This window comes from Miniopterus natalensis, chromosome 2 (assembly GCF_054644295.1).
Source record: "Miniopterus natalensis isolate mMinNat1 chromosome 2, mMinNat1.hap1, whole genome shotgun sequence".
NCBI classification, from domain to species: domain Eukaryota; kingdom Metazoa; phylum Chordata; class Mammalia; order Chiroptera; family Miniopteridae; genus Miniopterus; species Miniopterus natalensis.
The window spans coordinates 5,164,930-5,184,238 of record NC_142082.1 but is presented as its reverse complement, the minus strand read 5'-3'; the positions used below and the strand labels follow the sequence as shown (position 1 = coordinate 5,184,238).

At 39.0% G+C, this 19,309-nt stretch overlaps 1 long non-coding RNA gene across 1 annotated transcript in view; it reads right to left on the bottom strand.

Moving 5' to 3' along the window:
* The window catches only part of LOC107541970 (uncharacterized), a 1,179,532-nt gene that overhangs the window by 702,425 nt on the left and 457,798 nt on the right, over positions 1–19,309 (bottom strand). The gene's annotated exons all lie outside the window — the stretch shown is intronic.

Genomic DNA, 19,309 nt, shown 5'->3' with positions numbered 1-19,309 from the left:
TTCCCAGGGTGAATGCAACAGAAGAGTGGTTATTAGTTTATATCCCGGTGTCACACATGCATGCACTCTGCAAGTAAAATGATTTCTGATTAACTTACACCCCATAGATGGGAAATAAATACTTGCATTTATAGACGTTCTACTTAATCTTTCTTCGGAAACAATTTCAGACGGGGCAGAAATAGGTCAAAAGGCACATTATGCAGACACCATAATAATTAGTCTATGGCTGCAAATACATTCCATGAGAAAGGACATTATTTAAAACACAGCTACATAGAATCTATACAGGCAGCAATACCCTCTTTAATAGCTACGCCATGCAAAAGAGTAATAATAGAAAAATAGAAATGTGCAAAATGTTATATCAAAAATTAAATGGTCTGTAGTTGATCTTTTTCTTTTGGACTCTTGACTATCCTAAAATTATATGCAAAAATTTGGGGGCTTCATCCATTTGTACACTTTCTAAAGGGTCCACCCATAGCTTTTATCAGCGGGCCAAAGAGTTCTAAGTGTATGTTATTTTATATCAAATACAATGCACTTTAATAAAATATCATTTTATTTAATTATTCAAGTGTTTTAAATTCTGTGTAAAATACAGCACCATTTAAATACACCAGGTACATGAAACTAGATTCATAAAACATCTGTCTTTTTTTAAGGGAATTTAGTAAAGGGAGATTGTTATAAGTGTTCAAACTGCTAGGAAAATAGACCAAATAAGCCTAAAGCTGAACATTTGTTACGTGAGGACTTCCCAGCAAGGAACCTGCACCAACTTCCTGACTGGTGCAGTGGTGTTTGATTCATGTATTTAAAACAACACAGGTTCGATTATGTCCTGCTTTGCTTTGGAAGCATTCCTGCACAGATACTAGGCGAATAACTCACTTTGGCGTCACTGTGTGTACACAAATTACTGCAGACAATAAGAGCCGGGAATGGCCGGGCTTATTTTCTCTCGTTTGCAGCACTTTGATTCTGAGGATGTTTACTTCCGGCCCGTCAGTTAAATGGTTGTGCTGATATCTACATATTCACAATATTTTCTTTCGCATTTGACAATTCCCTTTGTATTAAGAAGAAGAAAATTATACGTATCTCTGCACTCCAAAGGAGGGTGGATTCTGTATCATCATAATCATATATTCTAAGAGAGACAGGTTTGGGCATGTGTAGGCAGTGAGCTTAGCTGGGGCACAATTATTATGGCTCCAGCCCTCCCGACAAGCATGAAGAAGACTCCCAGTCTATATTAAGAATGACTGTATCAGGTGCTTCCGTGAGGGTCACTGTGACTAAGGAGTGGTAAGTGTCCGTCCGCCTTAGCTAAACGTGTTCCTCCCTCTCTTGGAGCCCCTCACCTCTGCCAGCTCAGGCACAGGTGCTTTTTTATTAAAGCACCTAAGACATTTTATTGTAATTCTACAGTTCTTTTCTCTCCTCTAAGATTGTCTTTCCCAGGAAGTGTTACTGAAAGAAGGTATTTGAACCCCTCGGCCCAGCTGGCTTTTATATCCAGTCTCACACTGCATAGAGCCTTGGAATTTGGTCGCTCTGAGCTGCTAAGACTTGGACAGGACGTAGTTCGATCCAGATTGAACCATTGAAGGAGACTTTCACATAGAGACTTAAAATAGACATCTGCATCACCAAATAGCATAGATCTTAAGTTGTTTTTAATCCTAGTCCAAAATGTTATTTCGTGCCATTCATGACTTTGAACAACCTTTGAATTTCTTTAGGCTAAGGGTTTTCCAGAGAATATTTCATGGCAGTGCCCTGTAGGGCCAGGCTGGGTAGTGGATGGAGAAGACAGAGGAAAGCAGGTCAGGAGCGGAAGCATACACAGTTCTATCTGCTTTATGTATCATCTGCCCTGTAAGTTTTTCCTTGATTTAAGAGTTTTACATCTGATAATTTAAAAAAAGAAAAAAAGTGAACATTGGTTTGTTCCAATTCTTTTTTTTTTTTTCCTTTATATAAGTGAGCCTAAAGAAGCCAAATAATATCCCAAAGTCACAAATCTAGGTAGTTAAAGAAACTTTTCCCCATCCCAAACCACTTAATATTGGATTCCATGTCCTCACTTATCTTTTTGGCACTAAAGAGCTTTGTAAATTAACATTTATTCATTGCATCCTTAACTAAAATATTCAGTAAGAGCTAACATCTTGTAATTCTAGTAACTTTTACCTATAACCTAACTCATAAAGCGCAAACTATGAAAAGCACAGCATCCTGTGCTGGTGTATTAAGCCCGGGAGATCGACTTAGAGGAAGCGTGAGCCTCTCTCCGCCACAGTGAACTTCACCCTCAGCCCCAGCCCACGCCTCCTCGGTTTACACTTTTCTGCTCTACCTCTTCCAGAGCTCGTTTCCGTCTTCTGACTGTCACTGTTACTGCTGCAAACACTGGCGGACAAGTATCGGTTTCACAGCTCTCCTGAGTATGTACCTAGAAGTGGGACTGATGGATCATATGAACATTTTATTTAGGTTTTAAAACTTCTGTTCTTCTCTGAATACAACTTATAAACTCTTCCCAGGCACCTTCATCCACGCAGACTCTGCTTTCCTTCTCAGTACTAACAATATTTAGAATGTTCTTCACTCTTAATAATAAAAATTACTATTATATCTTCAGTGTTTGTTGTGGGTCAAGTTTCATTCTGAAATTTTTCATTCTATCCTCAGATTCACTACGGTGATATCTGTCGCGGAGCAGACACACAGGGCATGTTTATACCACAATATGTTCTCCTTCTGAGTCCCCCTGTGTTTATTTCAATGCGCTCTTTTGCCTGGACCCTTACTTTAGGCTGATTTAGGATGAGGGCTGTTCCCAACGGCACCAGTGCATTTGATTCACCAGCTCCCTACGGTCCATGTAGACACGCTGGGGACGGGCGGGCTGCCGGAAGGAAGGCGTTCGTTCAGCTGAGCCGCAACAGCATTGAGGATGGGACAGGAGTGCTTTCAAAAGAGATCTTGAAATTGCCAGGACATCATTCTATATTTTTAATATATATGGCATGAATGGCAGTGTGCATTCTTCCCAAACTATTTCTTTCTGTCAACTTCATAAGATGGAAAACTACAAAATAGCAGATGGAAGGGACATCTCCATCTCCGGTAAGCATTGTCTCCAAGATAAAATGGGAACAGAACAAAGGGAAGGGAAATAACACTGCTGGGCACCTCCCGTCTGCCAGACTCTGGAGGGAACTAGCTCATTTATCCAGGTCTTCTCATCGACTCCTCCCTACAACAGGGTGATGCAGGGGAGGCCTCCAATTTACAGGTGTGGAAGTGGGGCCTGAAGAGGTGAGTGTGGGCCCAGGTCATGGGCAGACAGCAGAACTGCCCTTGCTCAACGCAGCCTCACAAGGTGCAGAAAAGCTGCACGGTAACGACAGACAGGGACGCCTGCTCCTGAGTCCCTCTCTCCACTCGCTCTGACAGCTGGCCACTTACACAAGGCACCCTTTTGAGAAATCACCTGAGATTACTCTGCATCTGTGTGCTTATTTTCCTTACACATTATGTCATTTATTGAGTTTAAAAATATATATTTTAGAAGTTTTATTTGGAATCTCAGATGACCAGCCACATGAGTAGGGCTCAGATCTGTAAGTACATTTAACTAATCAACTAATTAGGAGTTAGTAGAGCAAGAAAGTCTCCTGTTTCTCAGGATGAGCAAGGTTCCCCTGTAATGCTCTCTCTGGTCCCACTCCCACCATGAGCTCTCCCTCACGTAAGTAATTTCCACCCATCATATTTCAGCTCAAATAACATTTCTTTTCAAGAACAGAACTGTAGGCTACAAAATGCTTCGAAGATTCACTAAATAATACAGCAGATACATACCACCTACATTTAACAGAAGTGAATATTTTGTGATACCTGCTTCAATTTTCTTTTTTATATAAATTTTCAAATACAGAGAAAAATTTCTCCCCTGGGCAGACCTGCCCAGTGCTGACGTGTACAGCAGAGACTCTCTCTTGACCAAACGTTAGTCATGATCCCCTCAAATCTCTTCTCAACCAGGCCTCAACCTTTGGAATTCGTGTCTGCCTTTGCATGACCCATTTCTAATAAATCCTGCTAAATTAGTTTTGGCAGAATCCCCTACCCTGGGTATCTGGTCACCCTCCCTCCACATCTGATCACCTTCTCACCCTTCACTCTCTCTCAGGTGATGCCTCACCTCCCTGACCTGCCTTGAGCAGCGTCCTGTCAAGACCCTTTAATCAGAATCCCCTGCTGTTTCCTGCTGTAATGTTCATCCACTGGCCCCACCCTTTTCCTTGGTCATGAATCCCCACTTGTGCTTGTTGTATTCAGAATCGAACCAAATTCTACACTGAGGTCCCCCCACCCCCACCATAGCAATAGTTCACCAATAACACCCGTTTTTAGCACTTGACTGTCAAGCATTGGCTTTAATATACGCTTCTCTACCAGCCCTGTTTTATTTGTCCACTCACAAATATAGGATCAATGAATAAAGATATTATTTTTGTGGTTTGTTTAGAAAGCTCACATAGGTGGCACCAGGAGAGATGTACCATTATGATGTCTTACAGAATTTGTCATTTTCTTCCCAAGAACTTACAGCATTTTGTAATTCTACACTTATTTGAGCACTTATTTTATTAAGTACTTATTCAAGTACTTATTTTATTAATTTTTTTTTAGACCACAGCCATATTTACATTGCTCATCAATTTTATGTGTGGGAAGATTTTTACTAAAAGAACTGTTGCTAGGATAAAAGCGTCCCCACATCAATGAGACATTTGAACTCAGGCTCAGAATGAACTTAGGGCAGTGTCTGGAAACATGATGTTTGTTTTTAAGTAGGAATTTTACTTTCATTAAGCACCTACCCTGTGCCCTGGCATTTTATTAAGTTATATTGAGGCCAAAGTAAAGATCTAGTCTCTGCGCTCAAGTAAATAGCACCTTTTAAGAGCACTGAGATATTCTTTGAAACTAACATATTTAGCAGACTTCATTTTAAAAAGTAATAGCCTTTTATTATCTATTGAATGGGTTGTAACCCAAGTCTTTTCACAAGGCAGTCCACAGTATGTGCTTAAAAGCGATTTATAACGATAAATTACAACTTTTAATCAGTAACTTCAAAAGGATTCCTGCGTAGTCATTCAGTTCATTACCTGCTTTTATTTTCAAAGACTTTGGTTACTAAACATGAATGTTACTTTTGTGAATATTTGCCTGCAAGAGGCAGTAAGCCTCCCAAGTGTAATGACGACGCACATCCCCCGGAGCAGACGCCCGGTGGGAGACATGGGCTGCACAGACGTAAAATGGGACATGTATGCAGAATGGCAAGAAATCAAAGATAAATTAATGAGAACGTTCATAATTACATTTGTGTTTTCCCTCTAATAAACTTCTGAAATGAAAATGCATATCTGATTTGTTCATATGCTTAATGAAGGGGAAAATTCAATCTAATTACATTCCAGTTGAATATTTACTCCTAATGCACTATTCTTTTAGTTTTTCAATATTTTACTTTAAAGGATAGTTCTAATAAACATATCACATCAAACAAAAAAAAAAACAACCAGTTTTCTCTAAAACTAAGAAAATCATTTTGTATTCCATTATACATTAAAATTCACTAAACACAAATACCTTTCAAATCTGTTTCAATTGCGTAATTCTGTAAAAATGTACTCATGAACTTCTTATAGATTCTTTTATAGAGATCACTCAGAATATTATCATTTGGAAATAATCTTTTACTTTAAAATTAAATAATATATACTTTTAATATTTAAGAAATAGCATGCCATTAAGAGAAGTGCAGCCACCTATTTGAATTTTGTCTTCTATTCTATGATTATATCATTTAAATCATTTGTAGAAGGGTAATAAATATTTTGTTTTCCTGTGAATCTATTTAATTATAATTTATATTTTGTTTGTCATCCACGTGAGAAATATTATTAATATTATCAAATTTTTATTTTCAAGCTAAATTAAGCTCTTTTCTCTAACTTACTTAGCATTCTTCACATCTTATAACTACCAAGAAAAAAATATGTATGTGTTCAGATAAAAAAAGATACGATATGCACCTGGGACACAGGTGAACATATTTCTCTATAAAGTTTCAATCTGATCAGGAATTTATTTTAACCCCCTATGAAGACAAATCCCATACTCCCAGCTGGGCTGCATATCAATTCCAAGCCGTTCTCCTCTCTGCCATCTGCTGTCTTTTGGAGGCAATATTGATGCGATCACAGGAAGGGATGCAACAGTAAACCAAATCCAGCTACCGTACACAAACGCTGCTCCCAGTCTTTTTCTGAGTATCACCCTTCTTTTCTTCCCCTTTTAATTTTGAGAAGAAAATAAATGAGGAAGGGGCAGGTAGGAAAAAATAAAACCAAACAAAAACTGCACCTGAAGCTGCTGATGAACAAAGGAAGCACAGATTTTAAGAGAGGCAATGGGTTCTCTGATATCCTGCACTATTGTGGACATTGTCATTCCCTGTCCAGTGCTATGTGTAAAAGGGTGTTTAATATGAATATATCATGTTTATGATACTGCCTGAATGTTTGCAGCTCCACAAAACTCATATGTTGATATCAAGGATAGTTCCCTAAAGAGTCATCTTCAAATGACACAGGTCATGTCTTAAAGCCCTAACCCCCAATATGACAGTACTAGCAGGTGGGCCTTTGGGGGTAATTAGGTTCCGATGAAGTCATGAAGGTGCAGCTCCCATGAGGCATCCTTGCATTTAGAAGAAAAGGAAGACACCGAAGAGCTTCCTCTCTCCCCACCGTGTGGAGGCAGGAAGAAGACAGCCATCTGCAAGACGGGAGAGAGACCTCATCGAGATCTGAATCTGCGGGGAACTTGATCTTGGACTTACCAGGCTCCATAACTGTGAGAAACGAACATCTGTGGTTTGAGTCCCCCAGTCAGTGGGATTTTGTTAGAGCAGCCCAGCTGCCTCCTGCATGCCCCCTACCGGGGATCGATCCCAAAACCCAGGCGTGTGACCTGACCAGGAATTGAACCTGTGACCTTCTGGTGCAAGGGAGGACCCCCCTACCAACTGAGCCACACCAGCCAGGGCTAGCACTTTCTTAATACGTATTAAAAGACCATAAAAACATCATCATATAATTGAAGCTTTCTCCCAGAAACAAGCAGAAAGAGCACTGGGGGGGGGGGGGGGGGGGGGGGGATACACGCATATATATATTGCTGCATTTGTAACAGAATTTTCTGTTTGCAAGTGTTTCCAGAAGCTTGTGAATAGAGAAAGAGTAGCCAGTAATTGAGGGTATGACTATATTCTTCAGGTAGACTATATTTAATAGTTTTTTTCACACTTATTATCTGAGATAGGAATTTTACAGAACCACACATAGAGATACTACATACAGTCTATTCTCTAGTTAAAATAGCTTCCAGGGATGTCAAATTTAGGAGCTGCAGAATTTGTAAGTTAATTTCGTTTTTAACTTATTTTTTTTTTTTTTAGCTTTAGAATTTAGCACCTTGACCAAAACAAAACAGGTGCCAATAAATGACTGTTAGACAAATGCTAACTCACTCATTTCCCAAAGGCCTTGGCCTCTATTATCTCCCTGAACCTGACGTGCAGGCTGCTCTGTGCTCAGTGAAGTTTGTTCTAGTTAAAAATGTTTGCTGGATTAAAACGATTGCATTTATAGCTGAAAAGAAGTTGATTCTCTTTGAATATGATTTGTGTCTTAGTTGATTTTTAAAAAATCATCAGCAAATGGTATAGTGTGGAACATATAGTAAGCTGCCAGTAGGTGTCTGTAAGATGATGGAGGAATGAATGAATGAGCTCAAAGCATTTCATATTGCTAATATAGGCTTTACTGTCCTGTGCCTATTTTGGCAATTTCCGTTGATTAAGTCACAAAAGGTATAGGCTATTTTCAAGGGAAAATAGGAGAGTGTTATAGAAAAAAATACTGAAATGCCCAGTGAGGTGAAATGCCCAGAGGCTCTTTTCTGTTCTGGCTGAGGGGTCTTAAGTAGATCTCTCATCTCAACAAAGGGCAATAACGCTGACTCCTCATATTAGGTGTAAAATATGAACTGAAAACAAAGTTCAACTGGGCACCTTCAGCAATGAACACGTGCAGTTGAAAAATACATGTAGTATCAAATTCTGCCTTTTACTTTCATAGATATGTTTCATGATGAACCAATGGACATAACCTCTCATCAAAGAGGAATGGTGGCCTGTAAGAAGGTTTTGCCAACTATATCTAAAGGTACATGGAACCAGAAAATTCAATCACCAAATGCTGCTTTATACACAGCTATCTGGGCCAATCCAATGTCAGTCAAAATGAGTTTTTAATAGTTGATCCCCCAGAATTTATCCATATGAATTCATACTCTTTTACCTGACTTCCCATGAAACTCTTACCAAGACCAGGTTTGGGTTCTGGACCATACAAGTCTGAATGTGCCAGACCATTTGAGAATTAACCATTGGAACGCCACATCATTACCATGCTCATCAAGCCACAGAGTCAGACACGCAGTCAAACTCAAGATGCCATTTCTATTTCCATAATGAAAACTAAATGAAAACTTGATTATTTAACTAGGCACGAGGACAATGACAGTTATTTGACAATTTGTTAGTGGTATTTGAAAAGGCTGGCTTATCAAGCTGAGTGATTTTAATGAATATAAATTGCAGTGATTCAAGATAGAGCTCCTTCTTACTTTCTCATTGTTTTTGTATTGTCAAGTCCATATTTGTCCATTAAAGAATACTGACATGTAATCTATATATTCCATACTTATGCTACACATTGAAAATAAAATTCCCCAGAGATGAATTTAAGTCAGAGTCTCGGTATGATCTCTTGGAACATCTAAGTTCCAGTTCTTTTTCCCCTAACATTTTTTAAAAGCTTTTCAACTCCAATAAAAGGATGCATGGCTTGGGTGATTTGATAACATAAGTCAGATGTCTTAGAGTTGGTGGATTTGTTTTGTGAATAAAATTTCCCCAGCAACTATAGCATCCACTTCAGGCTTGTCTCACCCCTTCTTTTCTCTCATACAAGGAGATGTACTATTTTCGAACAAGCAAAAGCCACTCGAAGGAGAGAAAGCAAAGATAGATGGAAGTGGGTCCAGATACTGGGCCTTGAATAATGTACATCTTTTTTATTTTTTTCTTTCCTGTTAAATTGCTTGTCTACCTGGTACTACTTGAAAGAGGGAGATATTAGCATAACAACAACAAAAGCTATCCTTTGTCTTAATTTCTGCCACATTGCTTTGCATCCGAGATGTGATGTTGAGAAATCACGAAAGGAGGTGTAGAGTTCTAAATAAAAGAAAATAAAAAAGTTCAAGGAAATTCATAGCTTCACAGAAACATGAACAGAAGTGCTGCCTCTGAGGTATAAAGAGATCTCTAAAGGTAAGTAGAGCTACCTTGACACTGATTTCCTCTGTGAACCCCGAGAAGGAAAGCTTGCCCCCAGGAAGAACCACAAACCGAACTTCTAAGCTCCTGCACCATCCTGCCTGCCCCCCAGTCTGAGTCCACCCTGCAGGGAAGTTTCTTGTTCTGTCGCTTGGCCACCATCCGGAAAATGAACCGTGACCTCCCCCAGCCAATCAGAACTGTGCAATCTGGAAATCTCATTTGCATCCCCACTGACCAATCAGAACTGTGTAATTAGGAAGCCTCATTTGCATGAAACAGACCAAAATGGGAACTATGGGCTGGAAGTGTCTCCATAAATAGAGGCCTCTCCTCTGTCTGCAGGCAGCACCCCTGGTTTCTCCCAGAGGCCGCGTCTCCCTGCTGTGCAAACTGCCCGCTTGAATGAAGTCTCTGTTCTCTAGCACCTTTGGGGGTATCCAGCACCACCTTTATATTCTCACTGGCTTCATGGACCATGGAAGCCTTCAGGGATGAAAGCCGATTGACTGCTCTTATGAAGAGCATTATATTGGATTCCCACCTCTGCTCGGTGTTTTGGGGTGCCTGTCCCCGCCCGGGCACTGTGAGGAATGCCTGCAGTGGAACACAGGTGAGCCACAGCTGAATTAGGACTTGACCTGCTGTGACCTTGTTCACTCAGGGTGGCTCCTCTTACACTCCTGTGACTGGCCCCTTTCTTGTTACCCATTCGCCACCCCCCCTCAGATCCACAGAATACTCCTGCTTTCTTGGCTCTTTTAACACTAGCTTGCAAGTGAAACAGCCTCAGGCTTACACTTTCAACACACAGGGTAAAAAAGGTTTTTTAACTACTTATGAGTCATTCCTCCATAGTTATATCTTAAAATTTTTATTTTATGAAATTCTGCACAATGAAATTACAAGCGGTAGGTATTTAATTTAAAACCGGATGATTTGAAACTCTCCCAAAATACTTACCAAACAAAATAAAGTTTATTATGTTTTACTTCCATCTTAACAGTCGTACTGAAATGGAATATAAGAAATAAGGGGCATGAGTCTCCAAGCCTAGGCCGTGATAAAATATCTTCCTTTCATTTGGGATCAGATAGGCACGCAAATAAGCACATTACTACACACTATCACATAAATCCCGGCAGCGTAACAGTATAAATATATTAATTAAATATATGTATGATTATTTATTTATACGCTGCCTACTTAAAAAAGTATTTGAGGCAACTGCATGAAAATATAATGGAAATGCTTAAATAGAAGAGTGCCCTTTATATTAAAATGTGATCATATTTAAAATGTATTTATAGTCCTATGCATATTCTGAAAGATTATTTGCATATTTAATGTATTATCCGGGTGGTGCGTCCTCTGTATCTGTGAGACTTCCTTCGCTGTGATTTTGGAACGCATTGTTTATTAATTTTCTCAGTTACCATCATTGTATAAGGAGCAACATCAGGAGTCTGTCTCTTTCCCTTTGCTATCCCTCCTCCTATTATTGCTGGGGGGGTCACTGAAGTGCAAAATAAAACAACACCTTTCCCTTACTAGGGCTGTTTTCTGACTTTCTGGGTTGTTAACATTTTGTTGATGTAGCAAAGGTACCTTAGTCATCAATCTCTCATATTCAATATTACTTGGTTTTTCAACTACTGATGTGGGGAAAGACTGCCAGGTCTTTTTGTCCTTACTTACTTTTCCATTCAGTTCTCAAAGTTGAGAAGTTACAGTTCATAATTTTTGCTTTTCTAATTTGCTTTTCAATTTTTTCTTTTGTCTACATGACTATGGAGCTATGCCAAGTTCTTATAAATTCAAGCACCGTAGCCCTCATCAAAATTACAGACATGTTAGCATTCAGCCTTTAAATACTTCAATTAAAACAATTAAATGATTTCTGCTAAATGAAATACAATACCGAAAATCCTACTCCTTTGCAAGCCCTCATTTTAAAAATGCACATAAAAATGTAATGTTCAGTGTGTTTTCAGGATAACGTAATCTGCAGGCCACTGCTGGGAATCTTATTTCCTGTTGCTGACTGCCCCGCGTTGCAGATGTTACAAAGAACTAGGACCATCAAGCTCCTTCGTCTGATTCTGTGATGCTCCATTGCCTCCAGGGACTCCTTCTGACCACCGAGAGTTTCCTTCCTAAACTTTCTCATCCTAAATTGCTTTTTGCATTATAATTTGACAAGATATTTTAAAACAGTCTCTCAATGCGATGCTTGTACCTGAATATAGCATCTTTAAATGATACGATGAACCTGGCACACTACTTAAATCTGTATACACATGTGCCCCTGGATACCCTGATTTTTATATAACACTCTTCCCCTCCTTTAAACACTTGGAAATCTAAGGAGGTTCCCTCTGTCATCCTACCAGGACACATCGCCAGGCCTGTTCACTCCCTAATCAATTCTTATTTCTCTGAACTAGACAAGTGAGTCTCAAGCTACTGTGCCTTAGGTAATGCACGGCTTACTTATCTAATACATCAACGCATATTAAGATGGCCTGACGTTTTTGAGCTTGAATCGATGATTAGATTAGTTGTGATTCTACCTGTAAACCCGTCTTTATACAATTGAAAGGGATGTTGCTTTCAGCAAAAATGTTCTAAGAGCTCCGCTTCTTCATCACAAGTGCTCCCTGAATTAGGTGTCTATGCTGGTTGCTGTCACCAATTTAGGACTTAAAATAAAATAAATTTATTCTCCTATATTTCTGGAGGCCAGAAATCTAAAATTTGTTTCACTCGGCTGAGATCAAGAGGTGGGCAGGGCTATATTCCCTCCAGAGGCTACAGGAGGATCCACCTCTTGCCTGGTCCAGCTTCTGGGGACTCCTGGCATTCCTTGGCTTGTGGCCCCTTTAGTCCAACCTCTACCTCCAATGTCATATTGCCTTTTCTTCTGTGTGTGTGTTTGTAAAACTACCTTCTGCCTTTCTTCTATAAAGATATATGTGATTGCACTTAGGGTCCACTTGAATAACCACGGAAAATCTTTCCATCTCAAAATTCTTAACTTAATCATACCTACAAAGTCTTTTATTTTTCATTTTTCTGCCCCAAATAAGGTAACAATCAGATTCTAGGTATCGGGATGTGAAGATCTTTTAGACAGCTGTTATTCAGATCCCAATAGTCCCCAACCTTTCACACAAATGCTGAGAACTATCTGCAAATGTTATAAGTTAAGTGAAAAGAAAAATTAACTTAAGTCATCAGCAATTTTTTCTGCTTAATTTATTTCAAATTTTAGATTTCTATGTCTCTATGAATTATCTCACCTATGCTTTATTTTGCCTATATATAATGAGATTATAACTCATGAATGAGTAAAGAGAAAATGTGTAAAAATATGGAACTTTCCAATAATATATTTGTTGTTTTTCTTTTTAGTACATATGGGTTTATTTTCAAAAGCATCAGAATATAATTCTAAAAGTTTAATGAAACTGGACAAATACTATTATTCTATTTCAACTCCACAGTTCTGTATGAAAAATAATTTGCACAGTGTTTTCAATTCCGTGATTACAATTTTTGCCACAAGAATGAGTTGTCAGATTTTTATTGTCTGATATATATTTGGAATTAGAATTGCATGCCCTACCACCCTGACCTTTATCCACACTCTGCATTTTGATTGGCTAACCTTTCCATTCTTTCTATTTATAGCTTTACTAAGAGGAACAGGTAAAACATCCGGCCAGTAAATACACAGACCAGCTGGAAGGTCAAGCTGATAGAGGACACGGCTAAGTTTCACTTAGGATATGTGACATTCAAACGCCAGGACCTTATTCTCGTGTAAAAATTTAAATAAAAATGTAAAATAGGATGATTGAATCCATTCTCTAAAAACGAATACAAGAAATGTGGCAAATTTAACCCATTCAACATAATATTGCAATTTCCTAGACAGCCTTCCATGGAAACATCCTTGAAAGATGACTTGAGGTCACCGAGTCACTTTCCATTATCACAAAAGTGATGCGTACATATATTTGTCACTTAAGCCCTGTGTAAAAAAAGCTATTTCAGATCTGTCATCTTTCCTGGTTGATACAAAATCATAGATTGATTATGACTTTCCCCAGCTCGTTTCTGACAGAGCTTGTACTGCTGGACTCGGCAAAACTGCAATCCGTGACTAGTAAGGACGTAACAAGTTTACTCCAAGTACCTAGGTCACCACCAAACGTTTTTCCAGTTTCTCTTGAACTAAACACTTCACTTACAAGCACATACCCACCTAGAGTAATCTCGGATTGTTGTGTTGTTTCATTAGCATTCTTAGCATATTTACCTTAGAACAAGTGTGCCCAAAATTGCCACCTAAGTTTAGAATGAACTATCTTTTCTAAATTGGACACTAATGAATTATTTAGTTAAAAAATAAATCCAATTTTCCCTTGATTATGAAATACAGCAATTAAAGCTATCATCTTACATGTATATTTTCCACCAATATAAAAAATCTTACAGCCACTTAAACTGATCCAGTCCATTCAAGGGGGCAAAATAATGGTTTTACTTTGAATTTATACTTTGAATTAATGAGTAAAGAAATCGAATTTGTACAATTCTCCCAAACACTGAATCAAGTTAATTTCCACTCCTAAGGTGGTCATTTTGAAGGAAGAACACAGATTAATATGCTATAAATAGAATTGACAAGCAGACAGCACACCTTCCCAGGGACATATTACAGTCTAGTTTCCTTTTCTAGATAATTGCATCTCCTCAAAGTCTGTCTTTGCAACTGCTCCCTCAGTCTTCTCAGTAGCTAACAGTAGGCACGTCCCAGCCTCATTTGCTCCCCAGGTGAGGTCTCCAACCGACCCAAAGGCTTTGCTGTTGTCCCTCTTCCGTAACAACTCGGCTGTCCTCAGTTCCATTGCTTGAAGATCGTTTAATACATAAAGTGACAATGGAAGACAAAGTCACATAAATAAGTTACTTGGATGAGATAGCTGGATAATCTAGTCCATCTGCTAGGTGTACTTTCCAAAGACACTAAAGCATCATCAGGATTTTCAAACACTTGTATTCTTCTAACGAAGGCGGAACTAAAGGAGGTATCTGTTTGGTTAGAAAAGCCTGTTACTTAAGTAACCTGAGAGTTACTTAAATTCATTTTAAACATGACAGTTGATCTCCTCAAGATACTTCTTCTAGCTGTGAAGTCTCTCCAGTCACTTTTTTTTAAATATGTTTTTAGTGATTTCAGAGAGAGGAAGGGAGAGGAAGAGAGAGAGAAACATCAATGATGAAAGTCATTGATCACCTGCCTCCTGCACGCCCCCCACTGGGGATCGAGCCTGCAACCTGGGCATGTGCCCTGACCGGGAATCGAACCACCATCCCCTGGATCCTAGTCGGGTGCTCAACGGCTGAGCCACGCCGGCCGGGCCTCTCCAATTACTTTTAATTGCAAAACCAACTTTAAGATAATATTAATGATATATGTTGTTTTTCATTTCCACTGAATGAAATGTTTTTTATAAACTCAGAAGTAACCATATTAGTTCCTTTAGATAATTGCATATTTATAGTCCAGTAAATCAAAATCCATATTCTTTTCAAAGGTAACTGCGTGTGCCCATCAATGTTATTTTCAAAGCAGACCAATCTTTAGACAATGAGCATCAATACGTCTGGACCATAGAGCCCTTTAGAGAATCAAAGAAGAAAATCCATCGTCCCAGCATTCGTCAGAACAATAGAAAGGACAACAATATTTTCTTAATTCTATCTACATCTCACCTAAACTCCCTAGGAGTCAGCAAGCTGATCAAGGCATGGCATTTCATGTTCCTGTTCTTTGAATTCTCAATCAGCGATTCCTCAGGGTGCACCCATGACAATATCATCTCACATGTTTATTACATGGCCACTGCCCTCAAGCAAGCTAAGAGGACACCACTAATAGACTTAAATAAGTCTCTATTATTAATTTCATTTCACTTCAGGAGCGGTCTCAAGGAAACATACAGATGTATCAAATCAATAAACTTCCCAGAAGTAAAGAATATTGGATGTAACTGAGACCACTGGAGAGTAAAGTCGTGGGGAAAAGGTGACATGAAGGCTGGGGGCTTTGGGAAAAAGAAAAGGAAGCTGAGATGGAACAGTCACAAAGAGCTTACACCCAGGCACTTGAATTAAGTGATATAATATAAGTAACTAGGTATAAGCCATTGTAGACTGGGACAGGTTGGAAGGGCTTTGAATGCCAGACTTAAGGCAAAACTTCTCTCACAGGTTCAACGTACTCCCTAAAGTATCCTGACCAAAAAAAAGCGATATGATAAATATAATGCCTTAGATTAATTTGCGTAGGAAGAAAAGTGTGTAGACAAGGAGACCAACCATGAAGCTACTGTTGACAAAAAGGGGCATTGACATGCATTAAAATATCAAAGTTGAATTGCACAAAAACACTAATAACATTTTCTTCAATTAGGAGAAAGAGTGAAGCATGGACTTATTGGTTCTAAAAGCTGATGTGAACTATATAAAGATATAAGTTTATAGTGTTAGACAAATAACCAAATGCAAACAGTAAACAACGTAGCCAGTAAATAATATCACGGAGAGTGTCCTGTGAAAAACAGGCAGGACTAGAGTTATAAAGCAACTCAGCTGTTCTCTGCTTCCTTTCCTACACTGCTTGCAAGTAATTTCCCCCCCGAATATCTTATCTGCAAACGCGGTGAAGGAAGATCAATGCCGCTCTTACAGTGAACAGGCCACCAGGCGAGGCTCCCCTCTCACCTCCAGACCCCGGGATGGGCGCAGGGCGTGTGTAATGACCACAGAGAGCAACCTCACCTCTCCCTGTAAGATCAAAGTCTATTTCTCTCAGAAATAAGATATTCCCTCATTTGGCAGCACTATTATAAAGGCTGATGTTTTAGATTTTTTGATCTCATACATTTTAAGGGGTCAGAGATAGTGAACCCTTATTTTACATAGTGAGCATTGGAAATTGCACCCTAATAAGATTGTTATTCCAAATGCCATCATCTTTTAGTGAGAACTGACATCAATGTGTTTTATTAATGAATTTAAAGATGGAAATTGAGATGCCAAAAAACATTAAGAAAATAAGCTATTTTGAGAAAATTGTCTTGTTCTGCAGTGGCTCCTTTCATCTGCTATCATCGGATTTTTGTCAGGTCCACAAGAGCCAGCGTAGCTTTTAGTTATGGGCCTCACGGATGGAAAAGAAAAAGCCTTGAATTATAAACTTGAGGATTGAAAATGTTCTCATTCTATTAACAGTCAGATGTTATTCATCAGCATGGCTGATTATGAAATGAGAATGTAATTAAGCCCATCCCTGTGTAAAAGTTTTAGAAAGGTATCAATGTTAAATACATTTAGTTATGTATTTACTTTTGTGGTTCAAAACTGCATCCTTTTACCAGTGTTCTCAAAACCCTGAACTGTGCTGTCCAATGTGAGTTCTGCCAAGACAGGTGCTGAGCTGTCCACTAGGGTAGCTGCTGACCACATTTGGCTGCTGAACACTTGAAATGAGATGTGCACAGCTGAGAAATCAAATGTGTGATTTAATTTAATATTAATTATTTTTAACAGTCACACCAGGCTAGGGACTACTGTACTGGACAGTATCTGAGGGATAGAACAAGTGGTCACAGCCATTGCAGCCAGCTTGTCCTGCCTGGGTTCTGAACTGGGCTCCATACTCACTCCTGGGGCCTCCCAGGAAATAAGAGGGAAAGTCCAGTACCCTCAATTGAACTAACCTTTTCTGCTCTTATAACTGTTTATTTTTAAATTAGCCTGTCTTCTCCCTCAACCCACCCCCATTATCATGAGCTTTTTAATCAATAATCATCTTGTAGTTCCCCTTGTTTAAACAGGACAGATCACGTAAATAACCCGAACCCTGCTGTTCAGAGCAGGAGTTTTGTAAGGCTAGTGCTCTACCTGCAAACCCACTTCCTTTCTAAGTCTATCATCATTTATGTCCTGAAACTACTAATACCATTTTCTTACGGGTATTTCTATCTCCATTTCTGCTGCTCCTCCATCTACCCTAATCCTTCAGAATCGGTGCTCGCCTAGTATTTCCAAAACACAACTCCAGTATCCCTCACTTTGTTCAAATCCAATAAGGGTCCCCTTTGTTTTCTGGGGGAAAATGAGATCTCTAATGCAAGCTCTCCGCAGAGTTGCAGGAGTTATTTCATGCTCCAGTTCTCCCATTTCATACCACTTCACAGTTTTATTCTATGCTCCCGGAGCAGGTAACATGGTCCTGTCACCTTGATCTTGCTGCAAACTGCATATGTATGTAGCCTTCCTTTCCTAGGCAGCCTGGAATCACTCCCACAGCCTCTTCTTCCTAACCCTTGACCCTAATCCCCCAGTTTGGAGCACACACACACACACACAGACACACACACACCAATACCCCCTCTGCCAACACCAACACCAACACCGTTTCAGTTACACACACCTACTATGGTTCAAGAAATACCTTCTCTAGAAAATGCTGCTTTAGGTCTCCAGGATGACTTAAGTACTTCACCTCTCTACTCCCCAATCTTCATGCCCCAGGTTCTACCACAACTCCCACCACAGTGAACTGACATTGTTGTGAAATGATTATATTTTCTCAAGGAGCCTGTGGGCAACCAGAAGACAAGATCTTAATCTTTCCTCCCTATACCCCAGGGTCTAAGACCACATACCTGACCATCTAAGAGAGCTATTCAACATTTGGATAAATGACAGAACAAGATCAGAGATTGAAGATGTAGAGACAAACTAGAGATTAGGATAATCTGCAGATAAATACAAATCTGAATGTGTATTCAAAGCTTTCCATTTGGGGACTCTAAGTAAACATGATTTTGTTGAGATGTGTGCATGTGTATGTGTTTATATATACATTTGAATAAATATATATGTATTTATACACACATATGTATATTTCATTGTTCTTAGTAAGTATATAAACATGACTTGAAGGTAAAAATGCATTTTAGAAACATCTAAGAAAAAAGAGTTTTAACTAAACGGATTATAATATTATTGATAAAATATGTGTTGCTGCTACAGATGATCTCCCTTTGGTTATAAAGAAAGGAGTGTCTTCACACTTCTCATTTATGAGGTCATTTCCCTTGCTATTTCTCATGTCCCTTCTCCACAGTAAGAGAGAGAAATGCTTTGAGTTATTTCACCAATAATTTCATATGTTTGGGCTATATCACAATGCTTGTTCCACTTAACACTTTTGAAATATCGAGTTTACTCACTGAAGCTCTTATCTACAACTATATTAATAAGCTAATAATGTTGAAATCCCCAAAACAGAAAATAATTTCTTTAATAACACAGCACACCTATGAATAAGCTTTACAGGTATTTTATAAGTATAATCATTTTCTGGTCTACAAAATAATAACATTTAATTTATTGTCCTCAATGAATACAATGTATGTCACATTGAGGCCACTGGTCAGGAGTATTGCCAAACAGCTCAACTGTCAAGTCAAGAAGACACCCAGGAGATAGTGTCAGTAGGAACAGAAGCCAGGACACAGCCCACGTTGCACAACACACTAGACGTCTGAGTAGCTAAGATACCATGACCTGAATTATATGAAAATCAAGAACTTGGAGAGCATTGTTTTTCCTCCATGAAGTGTCAGGGAGACAGAAACCTCTGGCAGCGAATTACACCTTCTCCTGAAAAATAGAGTTTCATTGAAAGCCTATGTCTTAAATTACTTGAATTCCTGAATGGAC